Raw genomic sequence first — 19,388 nt, 5'->3', positions numbered from 1 at the left:
TCCCCTAGACCTAGAACTACTTAAACCTCACTAACCTAAGGACATCACACACATCCATGCCCGTGGCAGGATTCGAACCTGCGACCGTAGCGGTCGTGCGGTTCCGGACTGAAGCGCCTAGAATCACTCGGCCACAGCGGCCGGCAAAATGTTATTACAGATGCCTTCGGGGAAAAGACTGCATCGCTCACCACCCCTCAGAACTCAGCCTCCGTCATGTAACGTCACTACCTCATCTGCCCACCATCGGTACCCACTGACCTCCTGACCCGAGGGTTGACCGTTACAACTGGTGTACAGAAGTGGCCCTCTCGGCACTAAGCACTGTCTCAACTGGTGGCCAGAAGTAGTCTCCATGATACCCATACATCGTCACAACAGGTCGTTACGTTGACATCGCTGCAATCTGCTTCGCTCGTCTTGCAGTCTGCACTTCAAAGTGAAGAGTTGTGAATGAAAGCTCTTTTGTTACCTCTTAGTTAGCCTTTTCGTTTCATAGCATAATTTGATGGTAATGGTAGATCGCAGAGACGCTCATTTCAGTCTGTAAGTAAATTTGGCACAGCACTGGGGAACTCCTGACCCGTCCGAGTTCAGAGGCAATTGTTTCGAAACGTATTTTACATCTGTCAGGTCTCCACTTTGTAATTATTCTGGACACTAGTTCACATGCACGAAGGCTGTGATAGCTATATGTTTTACTTGCCGATATTAGAGTCATTTGGCACAGCGTTATAATCGCTGTAGATGGGCTATGATTTGCCGAAAGAATTAGAGTGTCTCCTTTTATCGTGTGTGGTTCATAATTTGAACCTGGTGCCCGCTTCCCTTGTATTAGACGGGGGTGACCTAAAAACATCGACAAGCTTTAGGGACAGTTTCCTTCCATCAAAACCAGAAAAAAAATCAGTAAACATGGTCTCTAAAATAAATGTCTTAAGAGCTATTAGCAGTTGTTCAGTGGAAGAGATGTGTTTCACACTTGCGAAGATGAACAAGTGCTCATAGCTCTTAAAGCATACGTTTGAGACCTCATGCTTACTGTACAATTCCTTCTTTGTTTGATCCATAGTACCTCCTCCCAAAATATGGGAAGGAAAGTCCTTGATGTAGAAATGCTCTTTTTCATAGTATCGAAGGTGAAATAGGTCTCATCGTTCTTAAGGAATGCATTTTAGAGGTCATAGTTGCTAGATCTATTTCTTGTTTTAGTGTAAGGAACTTGCCTCTAAAGTTTTTCGGTGTTTTTATTCTTTTTTTTTTGGGAAACCCTGTATATTTCTTTGGTTAGGCAATAGTAGAGTATGCAGAATGCCAGTGGAAATATGCTTCACTAATACGAAAGATTCTCTTGCCGCTGTGATGGAACAGATTGTTAGATGAGACGCTCAGCTTGAGCAGGAAATTCGGGAACTGGAACGTTATAGAAGCCGGGCAGAAGCACTGCAGACCGACAAGTAATATATACCGGCACAATTTCAGGAAGTTAAAATTACACAGAGTGTATCCACTCCTTCTATTGATCGTGTGAAAGGAAATATAAAAACGTATTTTTGTGGCAAGGAAACAGAGGGCATAACTGTGTTTCTCAGTGACATTTTAGCTTCAGCCAAGCCGGATAGTTGATCAAAAAAAAAAATGCCTTTGTATCACCAGTTTATGGCTAACTGGGAAAGCAAAAGCACGCCTTACCAACCATGAAATTTTGCGGGTTGCAAAAAGTTCGAAATGTTGGCTGAGGGCTTGTGAGAGAGGTACTAGAAACAAAACACTACTCGCTTCTTCAGGGAGGTATTAAACCCATTAACACAGAAGCACAACGTGTCGGTAGAGATTTTCTCGGATAGGTTCTGATGACTCAATGTTCGGACGTATTAGCTCACATGAAAATAGGACACTCAATTTGTTTTTGCGCGGCATTCCCACACACTTACAGGAGGTAGGTATAGCGACCAAGGGCTGTGGTGATCGTTGTGTGTTTGTTTCGACAGTAAAGTTTGACAAGAGTGCACATCATGAACATCATCAGCCAAAGTGCTACGATTGTGGACAAGTCGGTCACAAAGCACAGGAGTGCAGGGCCAAGAAACGAGAGACTCGGTCTCAGGACAAGTGTTCGTTAAATATGAACAGGAACATATCAGCCATCAGAAGATTTTCCCCATAAAATGTCATACTGCACAGTTAGATACAGAGACGGAATGCACTTGTGGGTTTTGTCGGTGGGAATGAACAAAGATTTTTAATAGATACAGAGACAAATGTATCGGTCATCACTCTAGATATCTAGGTAGAAGGAGACTAGGGGCGCCGCAGTGTATTTGTTTATTTATTTACACGTCAAGTTCCGTAGGACAAAATTGAAGAGCGCATCTCCAACGTCATGGAACTTGCCAGTACATGAAATTACTACACAAAAATAATAAAAGATAAAAATAAAATGTTTCTGAATCAAAAAAATCAAGCCATAAGTTTAAGTAAACTCAATCAACAGTATAACATAAGAATCAACTTAATTTTTCAAGGAACTCCTCAACAGAATAAAATAAGTGACCCGTGACGATTTGAAAGCGCGTGGATTACTGCTAAGATTTTTGAATTCTTGTGGTAGCTTACTGAAAATGGATGCAGCAGTATACTGCACACCTTTCTGCACAAAAGTTAAGGAAGTCCAATCCAAATGCAGTCTGGCTTTCTGACGAGTATTAACCGAGTGAAAGCTGCTTGTCCTAGGGAATAAGCTGATATTGTTAACAGAAAACGACAGTAAAGAATACATATGTTGAGACAGCAGTGTCAAAATACCCAGACTTGTGAACAGGGGCCGACTAGAGGTTCGTGAACTTACACCACTTGTTGCCAGAAGCGCCCGTTTCTGAGCCAAAAATAGCCTTTTAGAATGGGAAGAGTTACCCCAAAATATAATACCATACGACATAAGCGAATGAAAATAAGCAAAGTAGACTAATTTTCGTATCGAAGATCAGTTACTTCAGACACCATTCTAATAGTAAAAATGGCAGCATTCAGTCTTGCAACAAAATCCTGAACGTGGGTTTTCCACGGCAGTTTACTATTTGTCTGAACACCTATGAATTTTAACTGTTCAGTTTCACTAATCATATGCCCATCCTGTGAAATTATAACGTCAGGTTTTGTTGAATTGTGTGTTAGAAACTACCCTTTACTGTTGGTTTATTTTCTACACGCCACAAACTTAGATCATGAACTACACAATTTGAAACCGAGCCAATGTTGCATGCAACATCATTTGCTACCAAGCTAGTGTCATCAGCAAACAGAAATATTTTACAATTACCCATAATACTAGAGGGAATATCATTTATATAAATAAGGAACACTGAATCATGGAACAAACCCCATTTGACCGTACCCCTCTCAGACCCCACATCATAGCCATTCTCAACACTGAATAATGACCTTTTTCTCTCTGTTGTTAAAGTAAGAGGTGTACCCCGTATTTCATAATGGTCCAGCTTCTGGAGCAATATTTTCTAATCAATACAGCCAAACACCTTAGTTAAATCAAAAAATACGTTTAGCGTTCGAAACCATTTGCTTAACCCGTCCAGTACCTCACAGAGAAATGAGAATACAGCATTTTCAGTTGATAAACGACTTCTAAGCCCGAACTGTACATTTGATAGCAAATTATGTGATATAAAATTATTAATTGTTCTTACATACACAGCCTTTTCGGTAACTTTATCGAACACTGATGGCATAGAAATAGGTCTAAAATTGTCTACATTGTTCCTTTCTCCCTTTTTAGGAAGTGGCTTTACTACTGAGTACTTTACTTTTTCAGGAAACTGACCTTTCCTGAAGGAAAAATTACAAATATGGCTAAGTACAGGACTAACATATGTAGCGCAGTACTTTAATATTGTTGTAGATCACATAGTGTGAGCAGCAATGATGTAGACTCATTGGGGTCAAAACAGCTCAAGTTTAGCACTGTGTCTAAGATTTTTTCTGAGCATATGTAAGTATTGCCGCAGTATTCTCTGATTATTGCCCTCGATTTATTTACTAAACATCATGCCAAATTAAATCTTTGACACCATACAGTTGAACTTGGAGGAAGTTTGTTTCCACTGAGTGATACTGCCACAGCTAGGCAGTGTTGTAAGGCATGGCAGTCATGGATGTGTTACTGACTACACTGTTACATTCATGCCAGCAGGTACAAAGAAATTAGATTGGATATATCTGGGTAGAGACTTACCACAGGAGATGTTATACATGGTTGAACCACTGGAGAATAATGAGCATTTTAACAGAATGCACTGTTTTGTATGTAAGAGTGTAGCATGCATAAGCAATATAAATGGGGAAAAAAAGTTCCAATTAGCCTGGATAATTTCAGTATGGAGGACATGAGTTTATTGAGGGGCTGAATAATCGACTTATTGGATATTTTGGATTAAGAGGATATAGATAGGTCATATACTGACTACAACCACAAGCATACCATCTTCTGTGTTATGAAGTAAAGTGAGTCATCTACATGGCAGTGAACAGGAAGTTATGGAAGTACTGTTTTTACAGTTTAACGATTTGTTTAAAAGATATGATCTACTGCCTGTACTTGTATTACCCCCCACCCCTCTCCCCAACCCTCCAAAAAAGTAAAAAAAAAAAACTCTGCATGCAACAAGAAGTAATACTCCAGCTTATAAGAAGCCATATTTTGTACCAACACAGTTTGATTACACAGTTGTTCACAAACCTGGGAGAAAATATAAAATTGCAGATACTTTAGGCCATGAGGTTTCAGTACTGGAAATGCTTGAAAGAAGTGTGAGTGACTGGCAGAGATAACTGGCAGCTGATGCATACAGTCAGGTATGTGTGGTTCACAACACATTAAGACTTATCTTGCAGATCTACAAAATATGGGCCATGCATACTGGTACTATTGTTGTTAAGAATCGAAGTGTTATACAGGCACATGACAATGTTTTCTCATGTGGGGGCTGAAAAGCTACTGATAGAACAGTAGCTGAAAAATTTTGGTGGCATATAAGGACACATAGTATAGCTCAAAATGTGCAGAACTACATATCATGCACACAGTGGGCAGATCTCAGTCATAAAAAAGATACCTATTCAGAGGTTGCCTGAGGCATACAAACCCTTTGAAATGGTAGCACTTGATATTTTGGGTCCCATCAACACAACTCCAGCAGGTAATAGATACAGATTAACAATCACTGACCAGTTTTATTTGTTGTAGTTGTTGTGGTCTTCAGTCCTGAGACTGGTTTGATGCAGCTCTCCATGCTACTCTATCCTGTGCAAGCCTCTTCATCTCCCAGTACCTACTGCAACCTACATTCTTCTGAATCTGCTTAGTGTATTTATCTCTTGGTCTCCCTCTACGATTTTTACCCTCCATGCTGCCATCCAGTACTAAATTGGTGATCCCTTGATGCCTCAAAACATGTCCTACCAACCGACCCTTCTTCTAGTCAAGTTGTGCCACAAACTCCTCTTCTCCCCAATTATATTCAATACCTCCTCATTAGTTATGTGATCTACCCATCTATTCTTCAGCATTCTTCTGTAGCACCACATTTCGAAAGCTTCTATCCTCTTCTTGTCTAAACTATTTATCGTCCACGTTTCACTTCCATACATGGCTACACTCCATACAAATACTTTCAGAAACGACTTCCTGACACTTAAATCAATACTCGATCTTAACAAATTTCTCTTCTTCAGAAACGCTTTCCTTGCCATTGTCAGTCTACATTTTATACCCTTTCTACTTCGACCATCATCAGTTATTTTGCTCCCCAAATAGCAAAACTCCTTTACTACTTTAAGTGTCTCATTTCCTAATCTAATTCCCTCAGCATCTCCTGACTTAATTCGACTACATTCCATTATCCTCATTTTGCTTTTGTTGATGTTCATCTTATACCCTCGTTTCAAGACACTGTCTATTCCATTCAACTGATCTTCCTTAGTCCTTTGCTGTCTCTGACAGAATTACAATGTCGTCAGCGAACCACAAAGTTTTTATTTCTTCTCCATGGATTTTAACACCTACTCCGAACTTTTCTTTTGTTTCCTTTACTAGTTGCTCAATATACAGATTGAATAGCATTGGGGAGAGGCTACAACCCTGTCTCACCCCTTTCCCAACCACTGCTTCCCTTTCATGTCCCTCTACTCTTATAACAGCCATCTGGTTTCTGTACAATTGTAAATAGCCTTTCGCTCCCTGCATTTTACCCCTACCACCTTCAGAATTTGAGAGTATTCCAGTCAACATTGTCAAAAGCTTTCTCTAAGTCTACAAATGCTAGAAACATAGGTTTGCCTTTCCTTAATCTTTCTTCTAAGACAAGTCGTAGAGTCAGTATTGCCTCACGTGTTCCAACATTTCTATGAAATCCAAACTGATCTTCCCCGAGGTCAGCTTCTACCAGTTTTTCCATTCGTCTGTAAAGAATTCGCGTTAGTATTTTGCAGCTGTGACTTATTGAACTGATAGTTCGGTAATTTTCACATCTTTCAACACCTGCTTTCTTTGGGATTGGAATTATTATATTCTTCTTGAAGTCTGAGGGAATTTCGCCTGTCTCATACATCTTGCTCACCAGATGGTAAAGTTTTGTCAGGACTGGCTCTCCCAAGGCTGTCAGTAGTTCTAATGGAATGTTATCTACTCCCGGGTCCTTGTTTCGACTTAGGTCTTTCAGTGCTCTGTCAAACTCTTCATGCAGTATCATATCCCCCATTTCATCTTCATCTACATCCTCTTCCATTTCCATAATATTGTCCTCAAGAACATCGTCCCTGTATAGACCCTCTATATACTCCTTCCACCTTTCTGCTTTCCCTTCTATGCTTAGAAGTGGGTTTCCATCTCAGCTCTTGATATTCATGCAAGTGGTTCTCTTTTCTCCAAAGGTCTTTTTAATTTTCCTGTAGGCAGTATCTATCTTACCCCTCATGAGATAAGCCTCTACATCCTTACATTTGTCCTCTAGCCATCCCTGCTTAGCCATTTTGCACTTCCTGTCGATCTCATTTTTGAGCTGTTTGTATTCCTTTTTGCCTGCTTCGCTGGCTGCGTTTTTGTATTTTCTCCTTTCATCAATTGAATTCAGTGTCTTTTCTGTTACCCAAGGATTTCTACTAGCTCTCACCGTTTTACCTACTTGATCCTCTGCTGCCTTCACTATTTAATTCCTCAAAGCTACCCATTCTTCTTCTACTGTATTTTTTTCCCCCATTCCTGTCAATTGTTCCCTTATGCTCTCCCTGAAACTCTGTACAACCTCTGGTTCTTTCAGTTTATCCAGGTCCTATCTCCTTAAATTCCCACCTTTTTGCAGTTTCTTCAGTTTTAATCTACAGTTCATAACCAATAGATTGTGGTCAGAGTCCACATCTGCCCCTGGAAATTCTTACAGTTTGAAATCTGGTTCCTAAATCTCTGTCTTACCATTATATATTCTATCTGAAACCTTTTTGTATCCGTTTTATTTATGACATCTATTCCTAAGCACGAAGCTGCTACAGTTGCTACAGATTGAGTGAACAACTGGACTCTTGAATTTGGTGTGCCAGAAACTTTACCAACTGCTCAGGGTACTGAATTTTTATCTGATTTGGTGAAACACCTATGCCATGGACATCATGTTCAAAAGTTACAGAACATGTACAAGCCAATGGACATACAGAACGTGTTTATTGAACAATATTGAATGTAGTGAGTCACTATGTCAGCAGCCAACACGCAGAATGGGCAACATACCTTATGTCATCAGTGTCTATAGCTCTGAAATCCGTATTAATACTGTTCTCTCGCCATATGAGGTGGTGCACAGAACGAAAATGCCATATCGCTTCACTGCGCTAAAGTTGAAGTTGGGATCCAACATTGAGTCAGGGAAGAAACTCGCAAACCTGAAAAAAAATGTACCTCTGGTATGGCAAGACTTCAAGGAGCCAATACAAAACCACTGGAAAGGCAAGAATGTACAGGACAAGAATCAAGTCAGCTTCCACATTTCAGAGTTGGCCACTGGGTGTTGGTTAGCAATCCATAAATGCCAAAAGCGTAAACTAAGAAATTTTTAACGAAATATAATGGTCCATATCAGGTTATAGAGATGACTGCCCCAGTAAATGATATGATCTAGTTATTTGACAAATTTCCATTGTACATTTTAGTAGAATACAGCTATTCAGTGGTATTATAGGTGCTTTACTGCAGGTTCTGGAGACAGTACCACGGCAAGGCAGAATTCCAAGGAAGGGTCAGAATAATATGCTACTAGATGCCCATGCTACACATAGGGAACCGTTTGAAATTAGATCAAGGAATTAGTTTACACAGAGTACTTTTCCATTTTATTTCTTTTTTGTTTGTAGTCTGGTATTATCATTGTATTACATGTTAGGGGTGACAAGTTATTAACGTGAGTCACTTGTTATTATAGTCATGTGGACACTCTTTTTGTAGAAGAGAAGGGAATTAATCATCATTCATTTCCACTAGGAGCCATAACAGGAGCGACACTCCAGAGAATAATTGTATTTGTGACGCTGCTACATGTCATCAGAGAAGTGGCAAATGCAATACCCAAACCAATCAACTCTGGAGTATTATTTTCCAGATATTTTCCAAACGAAGAGATGGATTACTGAGTAGTCGTCGTTGGATACTTGGACTAACTTTCAAAGTATGGAAAGTTAGAAAAGAGATTTGCAGTCTACAGGAAATATTCAGGGAGTTACATAAGGAGGTGCTGAAAGAAGGTGTAGTCACAGAAATTAATGACGAGTCCAAGGAACTGCAAGGTTTGTATGACAAGTTAAGAGCACAGAAGATGCAAGTGACAGATGTAGTGCCACAGGCAACTACACATAGAGAGACGGGGTGGATCAGCACAGGTGGGACCTTGTTGAGGACCTTAGTTGGGACAGAAGGGGAAGAAGATGTGCAAGAGATTGCCATAAATCAGGTGCAAATTCAGTAGGTCTGCAAACCACAGTAGAGTAGCAAACCACACAGCTGACGAACCTGGAAAAATATGTACTGAACGTCGTTTGAGTGATACAGGAGATAGCTAAGGACCTCACAGAATGTATGGGCAGTACAGTAGCAACAGCCATGAATGCCCTGGCAATCATACAAAAACCATTGATTACCTTAGACGAGGAGATGACTGGGCAGTACAGTACCACCATCAAATAATACCCTGGCAGTCATTCAGAAACCATTGATAACCTTAGATGAGGCGATGATTTTCGATAGACTTGTATGAATACCGACAGACAGTGTTAATGACGCAGGACTTCAAGTTGCAAAAATACAAGAAGCTGTACATCATACAGTGCATGGGCAATCAGTTTCAGCATTGATGTATGAAAAACAATCTGACAATAGCAACTAAGAAAACTATTTACCTGTTTCTAAGAGGAACACTGAAAATTACAAAGTTAAGTAACATATCTATAAAAAGGAAAGCTGTGACAGGATATCTTGGTATTTGCATTGAAGAAAATTTGCACTTTAACGAAAATACCAGACTAACAATTATCAAAGCGATGAAACTCGTGCATACACTTGCAAGACTTAAAACTGTAAAATACAGACTACCCCTACAGCCAATGCGGACATATTACACAGCACTCATTGAGTCAATAATTTTTTTTGCAGTTAGAGCTTGGCGACATGGATTATGTTTAGATGCACATAAAACCATTGTGAGGCGCAGGCAGAGGAGTGTTCCACTCAGAATCTTGGGACTTTTGGTACGACCTCGATTGAGGCACTGTGTGTGGTACTGGGAGTTTCCCTATAGATATTACAATTTGCCACAGAGCAGCAGCCTACTGGCTGAAGAGGAGAAGACACGACAAAATAAGAGAAATAACTGGACAAGACATAAGGAACAATAGAAATTAAACATATGGAGAATTGTTACTTGGAGCACAGAATGGGACACTGATAAGGGAAGACGTGTCTACTCTTTCTTCCCCCAGTATCTGAGAGTCGATGAATTTCAGGTACAACACGTTTAATGGTGCACTTACTCGCGTGGACTATAGCCTGTATCCTGTGCATCTCCACAACTTTGGTCACTTGTGCCTATGGTGAGAATGGGACACCTGTACACGTAGTGCTCATGTGACTTTACGTCAAGCACAGAGAGATTTTCCGTCAGAACTTCAGCGCGTTGTCGAACTGACACAAAGAATTTTAGCACTATTTTATACCGTAACCACCATCGAATTTACAACAGATAATGCGAGATTACTCATATCGATCTGATTTTCGGTTGTTAATCGAAATGTAGGTTATTGACCTGCACCCTTCATCTGTACTCGGTGAAGTGGGAAATCATAAGTAAATGGCTGCAGCTACGCACTGAAGGAATATTAATAATTACGGAATGAGACGATGTACAAACTCTCATGACAGTAAAGGACTTACAGGAGTGCGAAACAGGGAGTGCTACTATCTGCCCAACTAGGAATTGTAAGAATGGATACACATCCATGTGAAGTGTAACTGTTCATAGATGAACATGACGCCACACACTGTCACAGAGAAGGGTTGGAACCGAAAAGACATTTTCAGAAAATAAGAACAGCCTGGATTTATTCTCTCTATCCCCCAGGAATTGTAATACCAAATCTTACGGTGAGGGGAAACCTAGGGGTATAAAAAGGCTGGAAATACAGAACAGTGGTATCTTGATCAATGCCACGATTTGTGAAAAGGCAGTGGGTAACCATTTTTTATCTGCAAGTGGTCAAGAGCAATGTTGTACCGCCCAGGTAAGCCTTTCATTTTCCTACCTACCCAGAATCTAATTTTCCTTAACAACACCTTGAATCCAAAAATCCTACATTCGGTCGGTGAGCAAATCACAGAAGAAAAAGGACGCATTACTACAGAACAAATATTGAGGCATATTCAAAATTTTGGAGGACAAAATCATCGGAATGTTGTTACTATAAGTATTCTTACTGGCAGCATACCTGTGTTTCATGTAGTAACTTGTATGCTCTATCGATGTTTGAGACATAAGGCTGTCAGTCCTTCAGGCCTGCCATCACATCACATCCCTGTAAACTGGCTGGCTATCTTCTGCTTGCTGGGTGGGCACCTGAGGGCCGCCCCCAGATTGTACATTTAGTGCCTTCCAGGTTGCATTCAGTGAGCCCTGAGGAAGCTCTGGGATTTCACTTTCATTACAAGTGGCATCAGGGAAATGTTGTGGATACAGATCTAAGTGTGTTGCCATGTTTGAGAGTATTGGATCTATGGCGGCGCGTCAGATGACTGCCTCACTGGCCCCCATTACCGCACCCCACGTCGCCTTGCTGTCGGGCGTTGTGCCTGATCTGCTACAGGCTACGTGAGCTGCCAGAGTGCTGTATCTAGCATTCGTGTCTGACGCCTGAGCAAGCAGTCTGGCCATTTTCATACACGCCAGAGAACACAATAGTCGTTATACAAATCACGTTATTACAGATGCCACTGTTTCACTGACGCCTTTGGGCGTAAGACTGCAACTGACCAGACCTTGGATCTGAGACTCCAATACTTATGACGTTACCGCCTCACCAGGCCATCCTCGAGGCCCGCTGACATCTTGACCCACCGGGTGACCGTTACAGTTGTTGCCCGAAATAGTAGGGTATATAAAAGGCGTTAGATGGGCCGGAACATTCAGTATCGTAATTTTGCTCCTATTCAGAACAAGATATTGGTTTTCATTTGAGTGGAGACAATAACTGGATTTGGATTTAAGTTTGTAAGCAGGTTCGTAATGTATAAATCAGACTATGCATCACATACTTCATTACTAGAAATCTTCAAATTATTGTTATATAGCTTCATGACGGGTCCTCAGCTATCCTACACCTTAACTTTGAGTTATATGGGCGACAGAACAACAATATACACTTCGTTTACAAGATTTTGGCATAGGAAGTGGACTATGTAGTGTAGACCTCATCAAAAAAAAAACTTTCCAAGATGTGATCCATTCAGTGTCCAGATAGACCTCTCGTCTGTTCTACATTTGTTCTATAAGACAGGAGACTCCTTATATTTCTGTCACACATCTTTCTATGTTTTCAGGTAACAGACAATGTGCCCTTCTCCTTAAAATTTAGCAATCTGTTAGAATTATGTAGACTTATATAGCTTTTACATCCTGAGTGTTTGCTTGTAACATACCGAATTATAATGGTGTACTTATTTCTGCCTCTGTAGCTTACGTTTGTAACGCTTTCCTATTTGAGAGATATTACATTCTACACTTTACATGGGATTAGCTTCTTTCTGCAACCACCATAGTAATAATGTAGACATCAGTCTATCTTCAATCTATTACTAACCATGCATTTGTAATAATAGGCTACAATCCTACCGTTTTGTGAATGGAAGAGGCTGTAATTACTATGTTGTAAAAAATTTCGTTTACTGTCTTGCGTTTAACATTAGTGCATCTATATTCCATGGAATGTTCCAAAATTCGCTTATGTTGGTTTTATGAGGGCTAGGACTTTTATATCTCTCCATCTACTCATTATACTGCATTATATGCTCTTTGGTACTCATGCCTTTACATGTACTTGCTTTTATATAACATTTGTAATTGTCCTAGACATACTTGTACTTACCAGGTTATGATCAAAACCTTGAATATTGTATATATTTCTTATATTCAGTATAAGACACCAATACGTATTTATGTGTAACCAATAACTGAATATGCTTTCAGGTATCCTTTTCCTTGTCGATGGTCTGCTACTTGCGCAGCGACTGTCCATGACACATATTTAAAATTTTTGTATAAACTCACTGTATATCAGTTTTATAATTTAAACATGCTACTATATGATGTAGCGTCTGGCATTTTATTTCCAATTGTTTGCATATAATCAGATATACTGTGCTATCAGAATGTCAAGTCTTTATCACCTATGCCATCCACTGCTCTATCTATGCACCTTTCATATGTTTACTTTAATGTATTCTGCATCTGTTTTTGAATTTTTGCATATTTCATCTATTTTTTATTGTTTGATTCTGTAAAAGTATTGTATATTTACTGAACTGTCAGCTGGTGGCAACTTCAAAAAATCAGAGGTCAGTACACGCAGTACCAGTCAATTTTCCTGTTGCTATCAGCTGGATAACTCCTTCAAATTTTGTCATCAAACGAAATAACTCCTTAAATTTCCTCGTATCATCGTGATGCATCTGTTGTATTGAGGTGGCACGCCACTCTCTCACTTTAACCACATTGTCAGTCAGATCAACATTCATATTTCAGGGCGTGATCTCGATGTTCCCTGGTACGACATTTGCTATATGTGTTTAATCACAGCATGAGAAAATTGTGGGCATAATGGTCTCGCAACTGCATGTGTAACTTTTAGAGAGATTGTACCCGAGGGGCTGTAGCAGAGGTGACTAAGAACAGGGAATGAGATGAACTGGGGCCCATAAATGCTGATCGCAGCGACCTGGCGGTGTGAATGACTCTGGGAAACAGTTTTCAGTGGTTCTTAGCGGCAGAGGGTCTTCGTGCCAAAGCACTCTCCTCCCCCGACTTAGGGTAAGACAGAAGGGCACCACTTAATAAAAGATTTTATCTGGGCCAGGCGCCTGTCCATCAGAGAAGATAACTGGATGGCTGAAAGTGGGAGGAGGAAGCCAATTAAGAGAGACTGATTTAAACTGAGCTTTTGTGCAAACGGCTGGAAGGTCATAAAACTCCATGCATTCTCATTTTAGAAGCTTGCATAATACCGACAGAGTGGCCTGCATACATGTCTAGTGGAACTATGACTGTACTCGGGTATTGGCTATGCATTGTATCTCAGCAATTTGTAGTGTGGTGTAGTCATTTTACTTCACTGTATGTATTGTTTGTGTCATTTATTTATTTATTTTCTTTCTCGTTATGCTTGCCAGTGATCTCTGCTTACTGGTTGTCCGATGTTGCGTCATTGCTAACAGTGTTGTGCAGGCTTTTGTGAAAGAGATTTCGTTACTGATGTGTGCACAACATTTTGGAGTAGGTTTTGTTCCATGGGCATAGGCATAAATGTGTGCACTGTTTAAAAGAAATCAGAGTAGAGTTGAGGCACGTGATGCATTACAGTTGCAGTTGAACTGAATGCTTACAAGAAGCAAAGATCGTTGGTATAGTGAGAAAGGCAACGCGCTAATGTCGTCCAAAATAGAAGACAAGCCAGCCATTGATTCAGAACAAGATAGAACGGCAGGAGAAGTTCATTTAAATCAGTCTGCAAGCAGTATGCAAATGTCAGGTGCAGAATTGTCCGATCATGAGAACTCATGTCACTCAGGAAATGAAAATGAAAACGATGCCGAAGCGGCGGGTCATGTAGGTTCTGTAAATATGGAAAGAGGTATAATCAAGGAAAGTAACAATCCGGTTTCGTGAACAAGCTGTTATAGAGCAGTTGAGTCGCGTGTGTCTAGTTCAGGGTACGTTACTGGAAGTGCGCAATAAGAATCGATCTTTCAGTTTATGCAACAAACAGAGAAGAGACGACAGGAAATGAAAGAAAGGAGAAAGCTGGAAAAAGACCAGAGACAGAAGATCCTCATTAATGAAATTAGGGAATTTCAGAAGCGGCAAGACAAGGAGGAAAAGAGACAGGACGAAATCAGTAAATTCAAAGGTGCGTTAATGAGTTTGTCAAAGTCGTAACTCAGGTCAGAAATGTCTGCTGTAAAAGCAGAGGTGAAGGCATTAGGAAAACGTAAGATGAGACGTGAGAAGTAGCGGTAGAGTCGAAACATGAGGTTTGGACAGCCAGATTAGTAGCACAAGATGCATGAAGAAAATCCCAAAGTACATGATATGAGGCAGCGCTGGCAAAGGTCGAAGTGAGCGCAAACATGAAGGCTTTTTCTGCTCTTAAAACACAGGGACAGAAATTAATTGCAAAGTCACTGGAAGAAATGTTTCATTCCAAGGCGATCAAATATGTCTCACTGCCCAGCAGAATGATCTGGAAGATGAGATGAGACAAATGTGCAAACAGGTCGCTTGTGTAAAAACCAGAAGCAACAGCACGCAGCAGTGAGATCGTTGGTCACCAGGAATGTCAAAGACAAAATTTTGCAACTCAGCCCGTAGCCACATCCCCGCCACAGGCTGATATACAGCAGGAACGCCCAATGTGGAGACGGAAGGCAATTTTGGTCCCTATCCTGCCAATGCTATTTTACCCTTTGAATAGGTACACTTTTCAAAAGAACTATAAGTGATAAAACAGTGAAATTATATGCCTCAATTTACAAGTAAAATGAACATAATACCTCTTATGGTTTTGAAGAAAATTTTCTTTCACTAGTAAAATTTAACTCTTTTTGTGCATTAATTATTACAAAACAGTTTCTGATAGTTTGATGATTCTTAACTTACTTTTAATAACTTATTACCATCTGCAGTACAAATTGACCAAATTGAATGTTACTAACCCCGTTGGTTTATCAAATAATGGTACCTTAGAGTAAAAAAATACAGTTTTGAGAAATATCGATTTAAAGTTTAATATTGCAATTCTAGTATAGTTATTGATGAGAATCACTTGCCACTAATATTTTCCTGCACCATACTGAGCATCATCTGAATCATACTGATCTTCTTTTCTTCTCTTGGTCCCTCTTCTTTTCTGTCTGGCCTCTACTGTGCATTTTAAATTAGTAAAATCTGTTTTGCGGATTCTCTCTTTATCTATTTGCACCAATAATTTTGCAGTATTTCCACTAGATTTTATACCCAATAGTGCAAAAAAACATCCATTTTTCTAATTAAATCGACACTGAAGTATAAAATTGCATCATAAACACCTAATGTGAGGGTTTTTAGCTGAACAAATACAGTTTTCGGTAACCAGTTCCAAATGACAGAATTCACACATTCATTTAAATTTTGAGTTTTCCCATGAAGACATTTCTTCAACAAGGTATCTTTACAAAGGTCTCTAAATATGAGTTTAATTTCGTCATTACTGATGCAGGTAAAGAATTTTCTCCTGTACTTGCACCAAGTGTTAGGATCATTCGGGCAAAGACCGTGCACTGGGTTATCATTTGTGGAAAGCTTATGGAATAAGATAGCCCATACAGCTTTTTTCATGTTTTCTCAATTACATACATTTCTTCTTATGGCCAAGCCATAATAATTCTCTAATCTGTCTATTTCAACATTTGTCAGGCGACCTTTACCACCTATCTTCTTATCATCAACCAATACTATTTTTGACGTTTCTTTCAATAATCTTCTCAATCTGGACGCCATTCTCTTCTGTACATGCTCAACGCACTCTAATTTAGAAATTGCGACATTAGGACCGTAGGGTTGTTCTGCACATACCCGGTCATAAGCCTTGCTGTCACCGTCCCCTAATTGCACAGAGCGTCAGGAAAACCACCATATCTCACGAAAAATTATCGTATTTGTATAAAACAAAAACTATTTTACGCGGGAAAGACCAGGCATTTCAAATTTGCTAAAATCTAAAAATCGAATTTTTGAAACCCGCTTGCCTTCCGTCTCCCCTTAACGGGAGTACGGCGCTCGGTGGAACGCACGCAGTCAGTGGCGCGTAGGTTACGAAGCACCGAGCCAGACCACAATTGCGCGCGACTCAGACGTACGGAACCATCGCTACATGACTCTGATGACACGAGACGAGGATATTACAGCATTCGTTGATGCGACAGCCTTGAAATGTCGGGCACACATGCGCCGAAAGTTATAGAATGTCCAGAGGCGCAAAATTATGAAAATTTTAATAAAACATTTTCACTCATTTTAAAATTTTCAGATTTACAAAGAGAACCAGAATTCATTACATCGAAAGTCATGGATCGCTGAGTATGTCAGGGAACTATCCGAGCCATAGCCACTAGTATAAAAATTGGAATTTGTCTGTGGATACCTGGAAAGTTCAGTAGCAGAATACATGCGTAGTGTTGCAACAATCTGTCTCAGCTACGGCGAATTCAGAGAGGATTTCCAATAGACCTACTGCTCCCAGGACACCTAAGAAAGGATTAAACAGGAGATTATGTTACGGAAGGATTACGAAGTCTCGGGGTGCCACAGACCGGTAAAGATTTTCGAGACGCTTGTTGACAAGAAGCGTTACCTGGACCGACCGCAACCACAGCTACATGAAACTGCTATTGTGCTTCCAGGAACTGCTCACTGACAAATGTCATGACACAACAGAACCATTCAGAAGTGCTGTACGAGAGTTAGATTTTATCAAGGAGGCACAAAAAGCGAGCGACGGCTTTCAGTTTTAGGCAAAAGTTGTAACTTTCAAGGAGAGTTACGCATTGCTATGACTGGCCATAGCCGTGAGTGTGATTTTCAAGGAAACATTGAGCTTTAAGGTGACTTTTTAATAAATGGCTCTGAGCCCTATGGGACTTAACACCTGAGGTCATCAGTCCCCTAGAACTTAGAACTACTTAAACCTAACTAACCTAAGGACATCACACACATCCATGCCCGAGGCAGGATTCGAACCTGCGACCGTAGCGGTCGCGCGGTTCCAGACTGAAGCGCCTGGAACCGCTCGGCCACTCCGGCCGGCTGACTTTTTAAGTGGGGACACTAATGTTTGATTTAAGATTTTGAAACAGTGGTAAATGTTACGTATAAAATGATATATTTTTCAAGGTCTAATGGAGGTCAAATAAGAAAATATCTTTTTCGTTGTAGAAGAGATTATCTCGGAACGGAGGAGGAAGACAGCAAAATACAGTGTTAGATACAAACTGGAAGGAGCATAAAGGGTCAAGTATCATTACCAATAACCAGAATCATAGAGTTAATTATCGCAGGTCATTCGAAGGTTGAGTTTTGTTTCATGGAAACCTCTATTTGCGACCTCAGGTTTGGAAAGAGTGAAGAGAGATTTGAAGTTAAAGTTTTAATTAACGTGTTTGCCGGGAAAAATAAATACATCACAACGTACAAAAGTTTTTTTGACATTTGCAAGACAGAAGAAAGATAAATAAAACGCAGATCATTGATTTAAAAGTTGTTGGGTAACTCCCTTCACCTCTGTTTTCCAGGGCTGCCATTTCCAGTTTGTATTTAACACTGTATTTTACTTTATCCTTCCTATTATTCGAGTTAATCCCTACTAAGACTAAAGATATATTTGTGTACTTGACATTCATTAAACCCTACTATGACCTTGAATAATTTATTATTTTATTCGTAAAGTTTGCGGCTATTTTCAATTCTTAAATCAAATATTAGTGTTCTCATTTAAGGGGTTCCTTTAAGCCCTATCTTTCCAATGTTAAAATAGCGCTTATAAATTAAATGTTTTCTCAAAAAGTATTTGAGATAGGAAGTTGATATTTTTACAGATTATTTATATGAGTATTGGCAACAAATTAACACAGTGATATTTAAAAATTTGAATTCGGTTGTAAGAGACTGATTTTTTCTATTGTAATGAAAATTCACATCTTTTTCCAAAACCATGTATATTGCTGAATTAATAAACAGAATAGGCTTTTATGCCTTTTTTGTTTATAAATTCAGCAATATACAGGTTTTTGGAAAAACGCATTGTTAAGGTATGCAGAAGGGACTGTGTAACATTTCCTGAAAATTTGGAGCAAATTGGTTTGGTAGTTCCCGAGAAAAAATATATTTTGTGTGGAAAAATAAAACTGTTGGGAATCGAACGACAAAGTTTTTATTACCTTTGTAGTGCATTCCAGGTCCATAGGATGGGTTAACTTCATCTTCTGGAAACTCCTCTCCAGCTTCCTCTTTGTCCTCCTCGTGTTTACTCTGGCTAGAATTCTAGGCTATTCACACTCCTGTCAGCAGTCCAAAGACGTTCGTTTTCTAAAGCATCGGTTGTAACATATTGAAACCGATTTCATTCCCATATTTCGAAATACTGTGCGCCTGACAACGTTACCACCATTGAAAGTAGCAACAACAACATACACACCAAAGTGAAGTGTCTCTATTCCAATAAGTACAGTCTTGGGGATTCTTGACCACATAACACTATTTCCATTTCCATTGGGGTTCTGAGTTTTTCCATGGACACACCCTTTCAACAATTCAGGTGCTGCTAAGTCTCTGAAAATAGCTTCAATCACCTCCATTACCACATCATGCAGACTATGATTGTTCATGTACACTTCAACAGCTAGCACTCCCTTGTTGTACTTACACCAACTTTTTTCTTCTTTGGGACACAAGTAATGAGGGGACCTTCAATGGTAGAAAACGTCTGAAAAGCAAAAAGCCCAAACAGCCTTCTCCATTTCATCGACAATGTGTGTGTTT

Source organism: Schistocerca piceifrons, chromosome 1 (genome assembly GCF_021461385.2).
Source record: "Schistocerca piceifrons isolate TAMUIC-IGC-003096 chromosome 1, iqSchPice1.1, whole genome shotgun sequence".
Classification (NCBI taxonomy): Eukaryota; Metazoa; Arthropoda; class Insecta; order Orthoptera; family Acrididae; genus Schistocerca; species Schistocerca piceifrons.
This window is presented reverse-complemented; position numbering follows the sequence as displayed.